Source organism: Malaclemys terrapin, chromosome 7 (assembly GCF_027887155.1).
Source record: "Malaclemys terrapin pileata isolate rMalTer1 chromosome 7, rMalTer1.hap1, whole genome shotgun sequence".
NCBI lineage: Eukaryota > Metazoa > Chordata > Testudines > Emydidae > Malaclemys > Malaclemys terrapin.
In genome coordinates, this window is record NC_071511.1 from 12,033,134 (window position 1) to 12,050,219 (window position 17,086).

The window sequence follows — 17,086 nt, forward strand, 5'->3', positions numbered from 1 at the left end:
TTCTTGAGTGAAATTAATATTGAAGATCTGCTAGAAGGTCTGGGAGAGGGACTTAAATTGTAAATATGTTTTGGTGGCATTGAAAACACTTCAGATACAGACTCATAAAAACCCATATTCTGCTTTTCCATTTCAGTAGACAATTTCCTACAGCAGTACATTAAATCTTGAAGAATCCCAAGAAACAGGTTTTCTACATGTTTTGAAATGAAAATGAATCTGTTCTATCTTACTACTTAAAAACTCTCAACAAAAGCATTATGTTAGAAGAGCTATCTATTTTCATTACATCATTCCATTCAGTAAACTGTTTCCTATCTCTTCTTTTAACTTGAGGCACATTGAATCACATACAATCCTGTAATCTGGCAATCATTAAATTCTAATCACCCATTTGCAATATCAATTAGCAGATTCCACACTTACTAGTGTTTGAATAAGAAACTACCACCCAGTATATCCAGCACTAGGAACACTGGAAAAATGGGGACAATCAAACTAGCTTAATATAAAACCAAATACTAGCCTTCCCACCTTCCAGAAGTGCCTAATAAACCAAGCCTCACCTCCTAATGAGTCCACAACTCCACTCACTTCCCTCTCTGATATCCAATGGGCTTACTCCACCCACTTGCCACACCCTCTTTTGATAACCAATGACTCTACCTCTTCCCCTGTATGTTTATAGGTTCCTCACACACAACAAGAATAGTGGTAATCTCATCACTTCCCTTTTAATTTTTTTAGAAAAGTGAAATTTTTATGTGCAAATTGGAGTTTAATGTTTCCAGTGCCTGCAAGTCTACATCACGTTCATGTAACACTGACAAATATTGAAGATATTCAATCTTTGCAGCCATCGGGTTGCATTATGCTGCAAACAAGCAGTTATTCAAACCACCCACTTTGTGGGACTGAACTGAGAGGGCTAACTGAGCCATTGCAGCTGTAATGCTAGAGCTTTCAGTCCATATTAGCACTGCAGCAGTGCAACATGACCTGATGCACAATAGATAAACAAACCTCCCAACAAACACTGGGGAGCAATTAGTAGCAAGGGCATACTTCCAGGCTCCCAGGCTGGCAAAATAGCTGTGTCCCTTTGGGCTGGACACTAAACAATTAAAAAGCCCTCTCAGGAGAAGACGATGGGGGTCATCTGTCAGGAGCTGTCCAGGGGGACACACTGACCCACAAAGAGACTGTGCAGAAGGTGTCTGAAGACCTCGACCTAGAGAACAGTAAGCCATGGGGAGAAGCAGCTAGGCGCACAGATTGGTTTGTTGTGTTAAGATCGGTTTTCTCTATGTGTCACTCTAAATAAATAATATTTTGCTTTAAGAAGGCTGTCTGGTCACTGACTACCACTGTCATTGCTCTTGGAGGGAACAGATGCACAGGCACTGAAGAGAAGTCAAGCCTGCTGAGGTAATCACAGTTGATCACAGGGAATGCAGCCCAGGGCTAGTCTGACAATGGGAAAATCATGCGATTTCACCCCAAAAGAAAGGTGACAACTAGAGGTACAGTACCAGAGGGGAATGCACTCAGAGACCTGGAGAGGTCAGAGATCCAGTTAACCCATTAACTGTAGCCGCCAACACACATTCACATCCAATACAGTAAAAATCTTTAGGCTAACGTCTGCAGTCCTTACATTTACATTGACTTCAAGGAGAATTTTCAGAGAGATGACATTTAAAGACTGTTAGGTGCTTTGAGATACACTGATGAAAAGCACTATAGAAAAGCTAGGTATTATTATTACACCATATTTTTAAAAAGAGACTTATTTTTATACTAATCAGATGCTACATTACACTTCACATCAAAGTGTTTTTCAGTTATAGGAATGCACAAATTCATCTAAAAACAAGAAGTGCTTTTCTTTGTTACCCCTATTAGAAAGCCAAACGATTTTTAAGTGGCAAAAATAAAGTCTGTTCCAGGTTATGAACTCTGCATATCTGGTTTTAGCCCACAGTGAATGCACTAGTTAATAAATTATAATATTTGTATCTCCTAATAGCTTTGAACAGAACTAATACAGAATCAGTGTAATTCATCTAAAGCCCAATTCTGCCCTCAAATACACAGATGCAAATCTCTCTTACACCTAAGTGCCCGAGGGCAGAATTGGGCCCCTTAAATAGGTTCTCAATTCAATAGTATTTCTTCAATAAGAATTATACATATCTATTAAATATTTCCTTCTAAAATGCCTTTTAAAAGTATCTGTTCCAAACTCCTTTGCAACAAAGCTTCTTGCATAATAAATAACTTCCTAGCAATGTTTGCATGCAGAGTAGCAACACCATTTGCAATGCTATAAAGTTCTGTCAGCACTTCCATTATAAACCCTTATTTGTTGTTTCTACTTGCCTATAAACAAAAAAATTAGAAATCAGTTAAATCACTCTGGCCTGAAGCTTGGAACACAGCTTGAGCCAAAGCTTACACACTTCTCTTGTAACAAGTTTCCAATCCATTTAACTACTTGATCTATACAAGTTCCTGATGTTTTTCTGAGCTCCTGTATAACTTCAGCTATCTACAAAGCTTCAACCAGGACACTCCAAATTGAGTGAAAAAGCATATGTTGAATATAGTGCATTTGGTACCACCTCTGTCATTGGCAGTAGGGCCAGTCTCAGCCAGATTACATGCAGGGCAGTATATCTACAGGTCTTGCTAACATCACAGATAGTCTAAGGTGGAAACTGAAACTAAGGCCTTGTTTACATGGTGGGATAACATGCCTTATGAGGGAGGGTGATTTCTAAAGTGCACTAACACGCTGCACATTAATTGGTCTATACAGAAATTGCTGGTGCGCACTAGAGGTTTACTAATCTACTTTAATATAGTATTGTTTCAGTACTACATTAAAGTGCACTAGGGAACTTTTCGTGCACACGAGCAAGGTCTGCACAGACCAATTAATGTGCAACATTTGAGTGCACTTCAGAAATAATACCCCTACCCCATAATGCACATTGCTGCTCTGTGTAGACAAGCTCTGAGTTGGGGTCTGGACCATGAGCAGCAGATCACAGCACAGATCTCTTGGGACTTCACCACTGGCTCAAGCTCTTGTAGATGAATCCGAATCTAAATTTCAACTGCAGAGAGCTCAAAAAGCCTTTACCCACATCACCATTGCAGCAAGTCCACAACTGCAAAGAAAGAACAGCCAAACTACAGTAAACTGAATCAAATGCTTTAAAGTATATGGTGGAGAACAACTCTGCATGGGAAGAAAGATGGACTAAATGAATCAAAGTCTTCGGTCTCTAACTGCTAAAATGCTGAGTAAAATTACTATAATATCTTGCAAGATGTTTAGGCAACATGGGTGAGTCCTATGATTCTCCATGTTTGAGGGTGGAGGTCTTTAAAAAAAATATTTGCAACCATGTGATAGAAATAACGAGCAAGTTTGTATGAGGGGAAGAACTTGTATTTGTTCAAGTTTGATCCAATAAAAAATTAATGAGGATCTACTGAACAATATTTTGCATTTAACACCTGATACTGAGAGGTACCACATATCTTCCTCAGGGTGCTAAGTAAAGCTGGATGAAAATCCATTCTAATTTTCTAGGGGGGAGGGGGGAATCATTGATATTTCAAATTTTTGAAAATTTTCTGCCATTCTTTAAGTTGGTCAAAAACCAAAGGAACGTTGTCTGGAAGATTTCACAGATATTTTGCAAAAAGTTTCATTTGAATTTGGAAAATTTTGAACTAGCTCTAATGCCAAACACCCTCATCTCCCATTGATGAGAAAGATATAGGGGTTAAGCAACTCACAGGCTGGGACCCCTTCAATTGTTAGTGGATTTTAAGCATTCAGTATAAGAATTGAAACAAAGCTTTGCAATTCAGAACACATGACTGAGCAGTTCTTTTAATAAAATAGGAGAGAGAAATGTAACTTTAGTAATTGAATACACTGAAATTATGTATAATGAGTTGTAAACAAAACAGAAGCTTTAGCTAAATTAAATGCAAATAAACATTAAATGTTTTCCTATACATTTATTGCTATTGTATTTTTGAATGGGCTGTCAGTGGATAATATTAAGCATTTTGCTAACGACTTTGCAGAACTGGGGCTTTATATAGTCACATTTTCAAAAGTGATTTAGGCACAGAAAAACCTAAGACTCATTGAAAGTTAATGGAAGTTAGGCTCTTAATTCAGCCAGACACTTTTGAAAATATTACCCCTTGTTTCTATCCCTACAGGAGTAGTTTGGTGCTGTAGGAAATATAACTTGTAAACATTCCATGCACACAATTGCTAAAGAAAGAAAAACAACATGAAAAACCTCTTTGCTGTAGTGCATGCAGAAGTAAAAGTGAAGAGATTTGTTTAGTGAAACCAACACAGATGAGTTCAACCAGACCAACAGCATTATTTCACAGTTCATGTTGCTAAAGAAGACGACTGTACAACGTATGAAACTGCCAGCATCATACTTTGTAAAAAAAAGTCATTATTTAGTTTTCAGTAAGGTGTTTAGCATGGCACAGTGGAAAAATAACTCCAGAGTATTTTTTTAAATAAAGGTACATGACCCTTTCAAAGGCCATTGAAAAATAAAACCTATGAACAACATAGAGCCTATGAACCACTGGTTCTTTTGGTTAATACTAATTCTGATCTATATCCAAATTAGAATTTTTGTCAACGTGTGATACCAATATCTATTGGGATGACACAGCCACAGTTCAACCGGTCACCCACTTAATTCTCTTTAAATCTATTTTATTGTCATTAATTTACTCACTATATCTGTCAGATTTTCTGACCGCATTCTTATCCTTTAAAGTTGATTGTTACAAACTTCTCCTCATGGTTTTAACGCTCACAAGGCTGTAGCTGTGTTAAAACTTCATTTGCCGTTGTATACACCCCAGGCTCAGCAACGTATGTTCTTCTCCCAGCTCTGCTTTAACCATAGCAACGCAGGAACTTAACATTTTTAAAGATATTAATACCAGGGGAGGAGGAAAAAAGATGAGAAGACAGAAGCAAACCCAGGCTGCATTCATACAGTGCCTTGGAGAGCATCCACCTGGCAACCCTGCTGAGGATTGAGTTTGGGTACAGGAACAAACGAATAATAAATAAGAGTGGGCTTTGCACTCAGGAATTTGCGGATTTCATTTCTGCCGAGCGGGGCCCGAAGGCTGCGCTCCGCGGGAGAGAAAAGAGACGAGCCGACGGATCAAGGCAGCCCTGCAGAAGCGGCAAATCAGAGGCACCGCATCCGGCGGAGAGAGAAGCCGCCGGGACCGGAGAACTTGCTTTGCAAGCGCGCGCGGTTCTGCGCTCACCTGGCTCGTTTCAAGCCGGTTCCCGGGGCGCCCCGAGCGCCCCGGGGGAATGAAACTTCCCCGAGACATTCGCCGGCATCCCGCCGCTGAGCGCGGCCAGCCCAACTTTTCTTTCCCGAAGTTTACCCCCCCGCAAGGGCCCCTCCTGCCCCGGGCAGGCGCCAGCGCGCCCCGCGGCTGGGGGCAGAGGGCTGCGGCCGAACCCCAGCGAGTCCCCGGGGAACCCCCTGCCCGCCGCCGCAGCAGCGGAGCCACCTACCTTGGCGGGTCCCGGGGAGCAGCGGAGTGTAATCCTGCGGCTCCTGCAGCGCCCGCTGCCTCCTCCGGAGCCCGGAGCGCCGCCCTTCAGTCACCGCGCGAGGCGGGGAGGGGCAGGGAGCGGGGAGGGGCGAGGGCGCATCAAACCCGCACCGACCCCCTCCCGGTCGCCAGCCACGCTACGGGGCTCGCCGCTGGCTGCGCGCTAGCAGCCCCCGCCCGCCTGCCCCGCCGCGGCGCTCCGGGCCCCCTGCGAGGGGAGCCATGCTCGGCGCGGGGCCACCCCGCACACGTAGGCTAGCAGCGGGGGAGGAGGCGGCGGCGAGGGGCCAGCGCGGCAGCTTGGGGGGGGGGGGGTGGTGAAGCGCTGGGGGCCGGTGCGGGAAGCTGGATTGAGGTCGGGGGAGAAGACGGGCAAACGCCCAGGCGCCGCTGCTGCAGCCGCGGGGGGGGGCAGAGGATGGATTCCGCTGGGGCTGAGCCTGGAAACTGCAGCTGCCCCCCCTCCCAGCGCGGAGGCTGAACCCCGCTTGAAGGGTGCGGAGAGGTGGGGGTGCAAGGGGCTCTCCAATGACGAGACTTCGCCCTGATTCGGGGAACGGGGAGAGGGGGGACTTCAGACGGCAGGAAACTTGCTCAAGTCCTGCCTTGCGCTAGCTCGGTCTCTCGGGTTATTTATTGTCGCAGTCTGGGCTGAGCTGCGGGCGTTTCTCCGTTCCGGTGCATGCGTCTCGCTCGGCCCTCGCGCTCCTCTCGCACGGATTGCTCTCCGCGAGCCTGCGGCGGGCTTGGGGAGGGGGAGTCGTTGCTTTTACTAATCGTTCGTTTCATCACTCAGCAATCACCGGCTCGCCCGCTGCTGAAGGGCCCGTTTGCTTTTTTGAAAGCCGTGCAATTGCATCCGAGCCCCCGGCCTCGCTGCCTACGGAAATCACCGTTCCTGGCTTGCAATTGTAAGCACCCGTGCACTGTGCCAATCACATGCTGATTTCTCCCTTGTAAACAGGAGACCGGGACAGCCCAGGTCCCAGCCTGGTGCCTTCTCCGCCCTCCAGCTACCAAATCATTCTGCACCCCAGTCATAACAGTCTTTCCTTACCCAGTGCCTCTACGCCCAATAGCCTTGTCTATGTATTCCTTCGGCACAGAGAGAGACTTAAACAAGAAGTGCTCATCTCTTTTCAAATAGAATGAGGGTCAATTCCTTTGAGCCCCTGGCTACACATTTTGAGAGGGTAGGGGGAATAACTAGACTCTGCCTCCTGCAAGATAAAAAGTAAAACCCAAGCTGTGTGAAAAATGAGGTGATTCCAACCCTCGTTTGCTTTGCATGTTCTGGTAAAAGCTGATTAGTGCTGGGAGGGATTTAAGGCAATTGAAAGTCCAGTGGCAGCAGCGTGAGGGAAGCTTTTGCTAGAATTTACCGGTGTAATAATGAATCAATTGCATTAGCCAACGTGGTGCAATATGGACAGAAGCAAGAAGGGAATATCTGCGGGTGCCATAAGGAGATTGGCTTGTTGGGCTCAATTCTTGACTCTCTGTTCCTAGACTTGGACCAAACAGAAAACTTGATATTTACAAAAAACTTGACTCATCAAGGATTAAATAAAAAGTCCATCTAATTTCTGGGCTGTAACCCTCCCCCACCCCCAAAAAATCAAGTTTGTGTGTCACCTCACTGTAGGAGCTGGATGGAGGTTTTATTGAATCTGGCTCTAGCTGGTTAAGCTTTTATAGTAATGCTGCCTGTAATTATAGGTGAGCAGCCCTTTCCATTAGAAATCCTATTTTAGGGTGTTATACAACTAATAGTAATAACTTTTATATGATGTTTTTCACCCTGTGGTGACTGGATTTAAGAGCTGAAGTTTCCATGCCAGGGCAGGGCACTATGAATGTCTTGTTATCGACAGCCAGTTGGAACCAAGCACAGCATAAAATAGTTCTCTTACAAGCACCTTAAGGCACTGAGTGATCACTGAACACTACATGATCCCACACACTGGGCAGGATCCCAAAGCACAGTAAGGTAAATCTGGGCCAAAATACCTCTGCTGAAGTTATACCAAGAATGAAATTGACCCTGTGACCTCAATGGGAGTTTATACCAGTACGGATTGCAAGTTTAGAATCTCTGTGTAAGAACTGTCCAGCACTGAAATGCAGCTCCCCTGGAATGAAATGCAGCGAAAACACTACACCACAACAATCACATAGAGGAGGGGAAGTGAAGAATTACTTTTATTTTTTCCATACAGCTTCAGTGTGAATTTTCCCTGGGCACAATATGTTTACCTAGTTTGGAGTTTTGGACTACGTGCTGGCGTTAGCTCTCCTATACTTGCACAAAGTCCTGTGAGATCTTGTAATGGCCACAGGTGGTCAGGCCTTGGTTTTACAGTTTAGAAAAACACAGCACCTTCAGGTAACATCACAGTGTCCATTAACACAACACTAGAGCATTGATTCAGTACTGATGCAGAGGGAAGAGTACTACCTATTGTTGAAAGTAACCACTTCATAGACTGTGAACACTTAGAGGCTGAATAGTATGTTTTCATGGGTGTTTTGTACAGCACCTAACACAATGGCGCTTTTCTACATTCTGAATGCTACCCTTAATATAAATGTTTAATAACAATAACTTAATGGAATGTCCTGCACTCTTCCATCCTAATGAATTTTTCATTTCCACCTATCATTCAAGAGTCACTTTAGACATATCTTAGAACCTGCATATGCAGAGATGCTGCTACTGTAGTGCTTTCTAATTAATACTTCCCAAACATTAAAGTAAACAGGCAACAAAAATTAGCTTTGATTTACAAGCACAGCCAGCCTGAGTGCAAGGTGAAAGTTGACGGGTATGGGTGTGTCAGCATTTTAACGGCTCAGCCAAGAAATTCTGAAATTTCATGCTTAGTGAGACCAAACTTAAAAAAAAAAAAATAACTTCCCTGACATCTATTATTGGCATAGATCTACAGTATGTATTGAGCAAAAGCATTCCTTAATGACACTTACCCCTGTCACTGCCTCTTGGGGCGGTCTCTCGAGAGGCCTCAGCTTCTCCTTACTAACCTTCCTTACTTTGGTCTCAATCAGGTCAGTTCCTGGGGGAGGGGCGCCCTGGCAGATTGGGGGGCCAGGCTAGGTTGTGGCTGTGGGAGGGGCACCCCTCCCCCGGCAGGTCCCCAGGCAGGTTCCCTGAGCACCTGTGCAGCACTAAGAAGGCTGCTGCGCGGCTGTACAGCTTACAGGGAACTTAGCTCCTGGGGGAATTCTGCACCCTCACCTTCAATTAAGCCTGTCAGCCCTTCACTTTTGGGGCTTTCAGTCTCTGAGTCTCCTGTTTCCTTGGAGGCAGCCTGATGCAGAAGGCTCTCTCAGGCCTTTCTGCCCCTCTGATTGGCAGCAGCAAGGAGTTGTGATCAAGCTGCTTGCTTGTAAGCAGGAGACTCTCCTCTCCCCATTTTGTGTGTCCATTACGGGGTTTATAGACTCCATTTTACACACACACACACACACCCAAACATCATGACTGGCTCTCCTGATTTCAAGTGATTCTCCTCCCACCACGCTCCCAAGGTTTGCAGCCTGTAGGCTGTAACACCACCAGCAGAACATGCACTGCCCCTGTGCACTCAGCCACTGGATTCATGCTGCCTACTCCTGTCATACACTTTCCACAAAGCCTATTAGTTCAGTCTTCAGGGGTACATTGTCGCTCAGATATTTTGTCACTGGAAGTGCAAAGTTCACAGCTGCTACGACTCCCCACGTGAAAATTGCTCACAACCTTTTTTTTCCAGTTGTCATTTCCATATTCCCCCTTTCATCTGCCAATCTCTCCTCCATTGACAGAAGCAATGATTAATTAATTCCCCCTCCCAGTGCCCAAACCTAATTTTGCCCCTACAAAAATCATATATAATCAATTGGCAAAAATGGAAACAGAAAATCCATGAGAGGATCCTGGAAAAAACTGGACTGACAGTGGCTTCAGAGACAGAATAATTTATTGCCGTTAGTTTCCACATGGACGGCTAAACATTGAGCAACTCAAAATTAAAGGCCACTTTTGAAAATGTGGGCTTCTACTGCTCATGCCTCAGTTTCCCCATCTGCATGATGGTGGGTGGTAACACTTTTCGTAAAGCTCTTTGAGACCCGTGGATAAAAAGGGCTACGTTACCCACAAAATACACAAGGCTCCGGTTGTAGTTAAATCAATGGCTCCAAATACGGTCCAATGTTGTTTGAAAGTCTTGCACTTTCTGCCTTGGGTTTGTTTGTTTGTTTTTGGTGTTATATTGAACATTTAGAAGTCTTCTGATTTTTAAGAAATGTTCATCTCCTTAAATCACAGCGATGCCTATTTTTGCAAAGCCTTACCCAGCTGGTATTTACAACATCATGCACGAAGTAGAGAAAAAAACGGTTACTCACCTTTGTAACTGTTGTTCTTAGAGATGTGTTGGTCATATCCATTCCAATTAGGTGTGCACGCGCGCCGTGTGCACAATCATCGGAGAATTTTCTACCCTAGCAACACCCGGTGGGTCGGCTATGGAGCCCCCTGGAGTGGCGCCTTCATGGCGTTGGATATATACCCCAGAAGACCTAGTGCCCCCTCAGTTCCTTCTTGCCGGCTACTCCGACAGTGGGGAAGGGGGGCGGGTTTGGAATGGATATGAGCAACACATCTCGAAGAACAACAGTTACAAAGGTGAGTAACCGTTTTTCCTTCGAGTGCTTGCTCATATTGATTCCAATTAGGTGACTACCAAGCCTTACCTAGACGGTGGGGTCGGAGTGAGACATCACTGTGTGCAAAATCGCTGATCCAAATGCAGCATCATCTCTGGACTGCTGTACAAGCGCATAGTGAGCGGCGAAAGTGTGGACCGATGACCAAACCGCAGCTCTACAAATGTCCTGGATCGGGACTTGAGCCAGGAAGGCAGTCGAGGAGGCTTGGGCCCTCGTGGAGTGGGCGGTGAGACATGGCGTCGGGGCACCGGCCAGGACGTAGCAAGCACGAATGCATGACGTGATCCAAGAGGAGAGACGTTGTGAGGAGACTGGTAAGCCTTTCATCCGGTCGGCCACTGCAACGAAGAGTTGTGTCGTCTTCCTAAACGGTTTCGTACGCTCAATATAGAAAGCCAGGGCCCTGCGTACGTCCAAGGAGTGCATACGCTGGTCTTGACGGGTGGCGTGCAGCTTAGGATGGAAGACCGGGAGAAATATATCCTGGTTCACATGAAAAGCTGATACTACCTTGGGAAGAAAGGCAGGGTGGGGGCGAAGCTACACCTTGTCTTTATGGAAGACTGTGTACGGAGACTCAGACGTGAGCACCCTGATTTCAGAAACACGCCTTACTGAAGTGATGGCTACAAGGAAGGCTGTCTTCCAAGATAGGTAAAGGAGTGAGCAGGTAGCCAATGGCTCGAACAGGGGCCCTGTGAGCTTGGAGAGAACCCAGTTAAGATCCCACGCCAGAACGGGTTGGCGTTGCTGTGGGTATAGCCGGTCTAAGCCCTTGAGGAATCTGACGACCATCGGGTTAGAGAAGACTGAGGAAGCGTGTTCTCCTGGGTGGAATGCCAATATAGTGGCCAGGTGAACCCTGATTGAAGATATTGCCAAGCCCTGCTGTTTCAGGGATAGGAGATATTCGAGTATAAGAGGAATAGACGCCTGCAAGGGGGGGGTGTGGTCCGCTGCTCGCACCAACAGGAGAACCGTTTCCACTTGGCTAAGTAAGTGGTCCGTGTAGAGGGCTTTCTACTTCCCTGCAGAATCTGTTGCACGGGATGTGAGCATCGTAGCTCTGTCCGATTCAGCCATGGCGCAACCACGCTGAAAGGTGGAGCGATTGCAGGTCAGGGTGACACAGTCGGCCGTGGTCCTGAGAGATCAAGTCTGGGCACAAGGGAAGCGTGATCGGAGTTTGTACCGATACCTCCAGAAGCGTGGTGTACCAGTGTTGTCTTGGCCAAGCTGGAGAGACTAGAATCATACGTGCCTTGTCTCTGCGTAGCTTGAGCAGCACCCTGTGGACCAGTGGGAATGGAGGAAAAGCGTAGAACAGCTGGTCTCTCCATGATAGGAGGAAAGCGTCCAACAGGGAGCCCGGAGATCACCCTTGGAGGGAGCAGAACATGTGGCACTTCCTGTTGGCTCGTGAGGCGAACAGGTAGCCCTGGGGAAATCCCCACCTCTGGAAGATGGAATGGATGATATCCGGGCGAATCGACCACTCGTGCGTCTGGAAGGATCTGCTGAGACGGTCCGCTAGAGTATTCTGGACTCCAGGGAGGAACGATGTCATGAGATGTATCGAGTGGGCAATGCAGAACTCCCACAGGCGAATGGCCTCTTGGCACAGGAGAGACGACCGGGCTCTGCCTTGCTTGTTGATGTAGAACATGGCCACGGTGTTGTCTGTGAGGACTGACACACAACGGCCATGTAGGAGACCGAGAAATGCCTGACACGCTAGGCGCACTGCCATCAGCTCTTGGACATTGATGTGCAGGGCTAGTTGGGATGGGGTCCACAGGCCCTGGGTAAGGTGCTCCCTGAGGTGAGCGCCCCAGCCTAGAGATGAAACATCCATGACCAGGTGCAGGGAGGGTTGTGGGGCGTGAAATGGCACTCCTTCGCAAACCGCCCTGTGATCCAGCCACCAGGTGAGGGCGGTCAAGACTGAGTTCGGAACCGTGACCACCATGTTTAGGTTGTCCCGATAAGGACGGTACACTGATGATACCCAGGCCTGAAGTGGGCGAAGCTGAAGTCGGCATGCCTAGTGACGTAAGTGCAAGAGGCCATGTGACCCAACAGGCCGAGGCACGTCCTTACTGTGGTAATTGGGAAGACCCGGAGACCTTGTATGATATTCGCGATGGTGTGAAATCAGGCGTCTGGCAGAAGAGCTCGGGCAAGTCTGGAGTCTAAAACTGCCCCGATAAACTCTGTCCTCTGAGTTGGCTCCAGAGTGGACTTTTCTTTGTTGAGTAGAATGCCTAACTCGTGGAATGTTTGTAGTATTATCTGGACGTGCGCCTGAACTTGCTCCCTGGTCCAGGCGCGCACTAGCCAGTCATCTAGATATGGGAACACCTGTATCCTTTGTCGACGAAGGTATGCTGCCACGACAGCCATACATTTGGTGAACACTCTTGGTGCCGCGGACAATCCGAAGGGAAGGACAGCAAATTGGTAGTGTTCATTGTTTAGTACAAAGCGAAGGAAGCGCCTGTGAGGAGGTTAGATCACTATATAAAATATGCGTCCTTCATGTCGAGGGCGGTGTACCAGTCTCCAGGATCCAGGGAAGGGATGATGGTCCCCAAGGAGACCATGCAGAACTTTAACTTTACTATGAATTTGTTGAGCCCGCGTAAGTCTAAAATGGGTCGCAGACCCCCTTTTGCCTTGGGGATTAGGAAGTAGCAGGAGTAGAACCCCCTGCCCCATAACTCCGGAGGAACCTCCTCTATGGCCCCCGTAGAGAGGAGCCCAGAAACCTCCTGTGTAAGGAGATGCTCGTGAGAAGGGTCCCTGAAGAGGGACAGGGAGAGGGAGTAGGAGGGGGAAAATGAAGAAAACTGGAGAGCGTATCCCCTCTCTGCCGTGCGAAGGACCCAACGGTCCAAGGTTATAAGGGACCACGCACGGTGGAAACGGGAGAGGCGATCCTGAAAGGAAGGAAATGGATCCTGGGTAGTGGCTGGCGTGCCGTCCTCGAGCGCACCTTCAAAAGTTTTGCCTAGGTCCTGAAGGTGGCCTAGGAGGGCCCTGGTTCTGACCGGGTTGAGGGCCAGTCGATCTCCGTCTACCATCTCGTCCCCTTCTTCTGGGGAAGTCCTGTCTCGGACGAGGAGGAGGAAGGTAGAACCTTCGTGGCTGGGGCCTAAAGGGCCTGCGCTGGGGTCCTGGGACATGCATTCCCAGGGAGCGCATGATGGTTCTCGAGTCCTTGAGGCTCTGCAATCAAGAGTCCGTCTTGTCCGAGAACAACCCCTGGCCCTCGAACGATAGATCCTGCAGGGTCTTCTGCAGTTCTGGCGATAACCCCGAAACCTGGAGCCAGAAGACGCGTTGCATGGCTATCCCAGATGCTAGTGTCCTGGCGGCCGAGTCCGCTATGTCCAGGGAGGTTTGTAAGGAGGTCCTAGCCACCTTCTTACCTTCCTCCACTAAGGCCCTGAACTCCTCTCTTGAGTCCTGGGGAACCAACTCTTTGAATTTACCCATGGAGTTCCATGAGTTGTAACTGTAGCGGCTCAAGAGCGCCTGTTGGTTCGCGGCTCTGAGCTGCACACCGCTGAGTACACTTTACGCCCGAACAAATCGAAGCGTTTAGCGTCCTTCGATTTGGGCGCTGCCGCCTGCTGACCATGGCGCTCTCTTGCGTTCACCGAGGACACAACTAGTGAACACGGTGGAGGGTGCATATATAGGTACTCATGGTCCTTGGAGGGGACAAAGTACTTTCTCGCTAGACCTCTGGCAGTGAGTGGAATGGAGGCAGGGGTTTGCCATATGGCCATATGATATTGGCATTAGCCTGAATCATACGAATCAGTGGTAACGCCACCCGGGATGGGGCATCAGCCAACAGGATGCTCACCACCGGGTCCTGTACCTCTACTATCTCCTCTGCCTGGAGGTCCATGTTGCGTGCCACCCTACGTAATAGGTCTTGGTGGGCACAGAGATCTAGTGGGGGTGGGCCTGAGGCAGTTGTGCCCGCCACCGCCTCATCCGGGGAAGATGAGGAGGATGCCTCAGGGGGCAAGTGATCCAAATGAGGGTCCAGTTCTAAGGGTCCCTGATGCGGAGGATCTCCTGCCCCAGGGTCTGGGGCCTGTGCTGGTGTAGGCACGGGAGCCTCCATGCCCCCTGGGGGAGGACGGGAGATGGTGGCCTCCGGGACTCTGGGCTCAGATTGCACCGAGCAAGAGGCCGACGGAGGAGCCCCTTGCGCCTGATGATACGCCCACGGGGTCCAGAAAGACCAATGTGTAGGGTCCTGTGCAGGGTCCTCTGCCCACTCCTGCCAATGACCCAAGTCAGCGGCAGCCTGACCCTGAGCAGGGTTCGCTGATCGGGAAGCTTCGTCGGATGAGCGAGATGCCGACCTTGAGGGCCAGGGCGGCGCCGAGCGTGGCTGCATCGGCTCGGTCCGGTACGGTGCCGATCGGTGCCGGTCCGTAGGCGAGCGGCCCCTGCGCGGTGCCGGTGAGCGGTACCATGATCGAGAGCGGTGCCACTGGCCATGTCAGTGCCGAGATCCGGATCTGGATCGGGATGACGAAGACCGCCTCTAGACTCGGTGCTGGGAGTGGCCTCTCGAACTGGAGCGGCACTCGTACCAGTGCCGAGAACTGCGTCTAGACTCCGATTGGTACCGATGGTCCTGACAGTGCCGAGACGTAGATCGGTGCCGTGAAGAAGACCTAGGCCGCGAGTATGACCGGTGCCTGGATGAAGATCGGCACTGGGACTGCGAACCCTGTCGGGACCTGCTCCGAGACCGGGAGCAGTGCTGTGAGTCCACGCTCAGAGATGGCGGGCATACAAGGGCAGGCTTGTCCCTGGATTGCACGGTCCGAAGAGCAGGCAGTGCCGCGGGCTGAGACGGCGCCGGCTCCGTGAGGGCGATGAGGTCTTTCGCTGTCGCGAAGGTCTCCGGAGTAGACAGGAGACAGGGCTCCACCACCAAACGAGGTGGTGAGCCAGCCCACACCGGACTCAACGGCCCTACCCCCGGTGCCAGAGTCAACAGTGTTGAGGATATCTGCGCCTTCTGGCGCTCTAGAGGCGGACGCGGCTCTACCACCGGTGCCGGGGGAGCCGGTACCTGTAGGACTGCGGCGTCCTGTGTCTTAGGGGTCTTTTATGTCCCGGAGACAGGGAACGGCACTGAGGCGTTTGTGGCGGACGCGGTGCCGAGGGAGGACGGTGCCATGTGGCCTTATCCACATCTACTTGCGGTGCAGTACCGGCGGGTGCCGCAGGGGCACTATGCACCGAGGCGCTCAGTGCCGGGACTTGGCGCGCCGAGGGAGGATCTGGGCTAAGTGCCACCTCCATGAGGAGCTCCTTTTTGGTTCTGGGTCTGAAAGCCTTGCAGATTTTACACTTATCTGTCTGGTGAGACTCTCCTAAGCACTTCAGACACGAGTCATGAGGATCTCCCGTTGGCATAGGCTTAAAGCACAGGATGCACACGGCTTAAAGCCAGGAGCCTTAGGCATGAGCCCGGCTGTGCGCCAGGGGAAAAAGGGGGGAAATATAGCCCCCTTCACCCCCGCTAACTATTTACAACTATTTAAACTAGTGAGTGAACTATTAACAACAAATGACTAATCTAAAGAATATAACTACAACTATCTATGAGAACTAACAAGTTAAGCTAGGGAGAGTGGAGAACAGCTATGCCGCGCTCCACAGTTCCAACGACCATCAGGGGCGGTAAGAAGGAACTGAGGGGGCGCTAGGTCGTCTGGGGTATATATCCAATGCCATGAAGGCGCCACTCCAGGGGGCTCCACAGCCGACCCACCGGGTGTTGCTAGGGTAGAAAATTCTCCGACGATTGTGCACGCAGCGCGCGCACACCTCATTGGAATCGATATGAGCAAGCACTCGAAGAAGAAGATGTATTCTTTGTCAAAACCAAATATTATTGGAGCATATTGTCAGCAGTGTCTTCAGGGGTCTATGGAAACAAGATCGGAATGTTGAATGTACACATCTTGACGATAGGTTTCAAAGCACAGGAGAACTTGTAGGCTTCGTGTAATGGCAGTGTTGGGAACTAGCTAGGATGACTGCAGCTGTGTTGCACGCTACTTCTTGCCCACAAAACCATTTCACCTCATTGCTCTTGCTAATGCTGCAGGAGCGCTAGTGTGAATACAGCGCCTGCTGCCACCACTGTTTTTACCACCATGTAATCTAACCCTGCTCATGACAGGTCTAGGGGATATTTTGTTAAAAACAACAGTGGGCATAGACACCCAAGGTGGGATTTTCAAAGTCTCAGCGATGAATGGCCCAATTCTCCTGCCACTGAAGTTAGTGGTAACCCTGTGACTGACATCTCTGCAATCAGGCCAATGGTGAGGAGTTTTGAAATATCCTATCACTTTGTCTCCACTAGTGCTTCCATCGTTGTAACCAGTGGGTCAGCTGAACTGGTGATTGTAATGGGGGTGGGGGAGCAAGAGGGGAAGGCTAATGAAAGGTCAGTACAGTACGATAAGGAAATTAATTATGGTACTGTATTAAACTGCATAGTATAAGCCCTGCCTTGCCCTGGTGTACCATACCCGCATTAGGGGTTTGCACAAATGTAATAACTATCAGTTATAGAGGAGGAAATTGGTCCAAATGTAGAAAGGGCCTGGATCAGGCCAGGGTGACTAATAGGAAAACGATGAAAGGGTGTGAATTA

At 48.9% G+C, this 17,086-nt stretch overlaps 1 protein-coding gene across 1 annotated transcript in view; it reads right to left on the reverse strand.

Moving 5' to 3' along the window:
* The window catches only part of LOC128839936 (contactin-3-like), a 240,889-nt gene extending 235,211 nt beyond the window's left edge, over window positions 1-5,678 (reverse strand). The window contains exon 1 of the mRNA XM_054033283.1: window positions 5,606-5,678. The gene's annotated coding sequence lies outside the window, so the exon portion shown is untranslated. The remainder of the gene's footprint in view (window positions 1-5,605) is intronic.
* Between the last annotated feature and the right edge of the window lie 11,408 nt (window positions 5,679-17,086).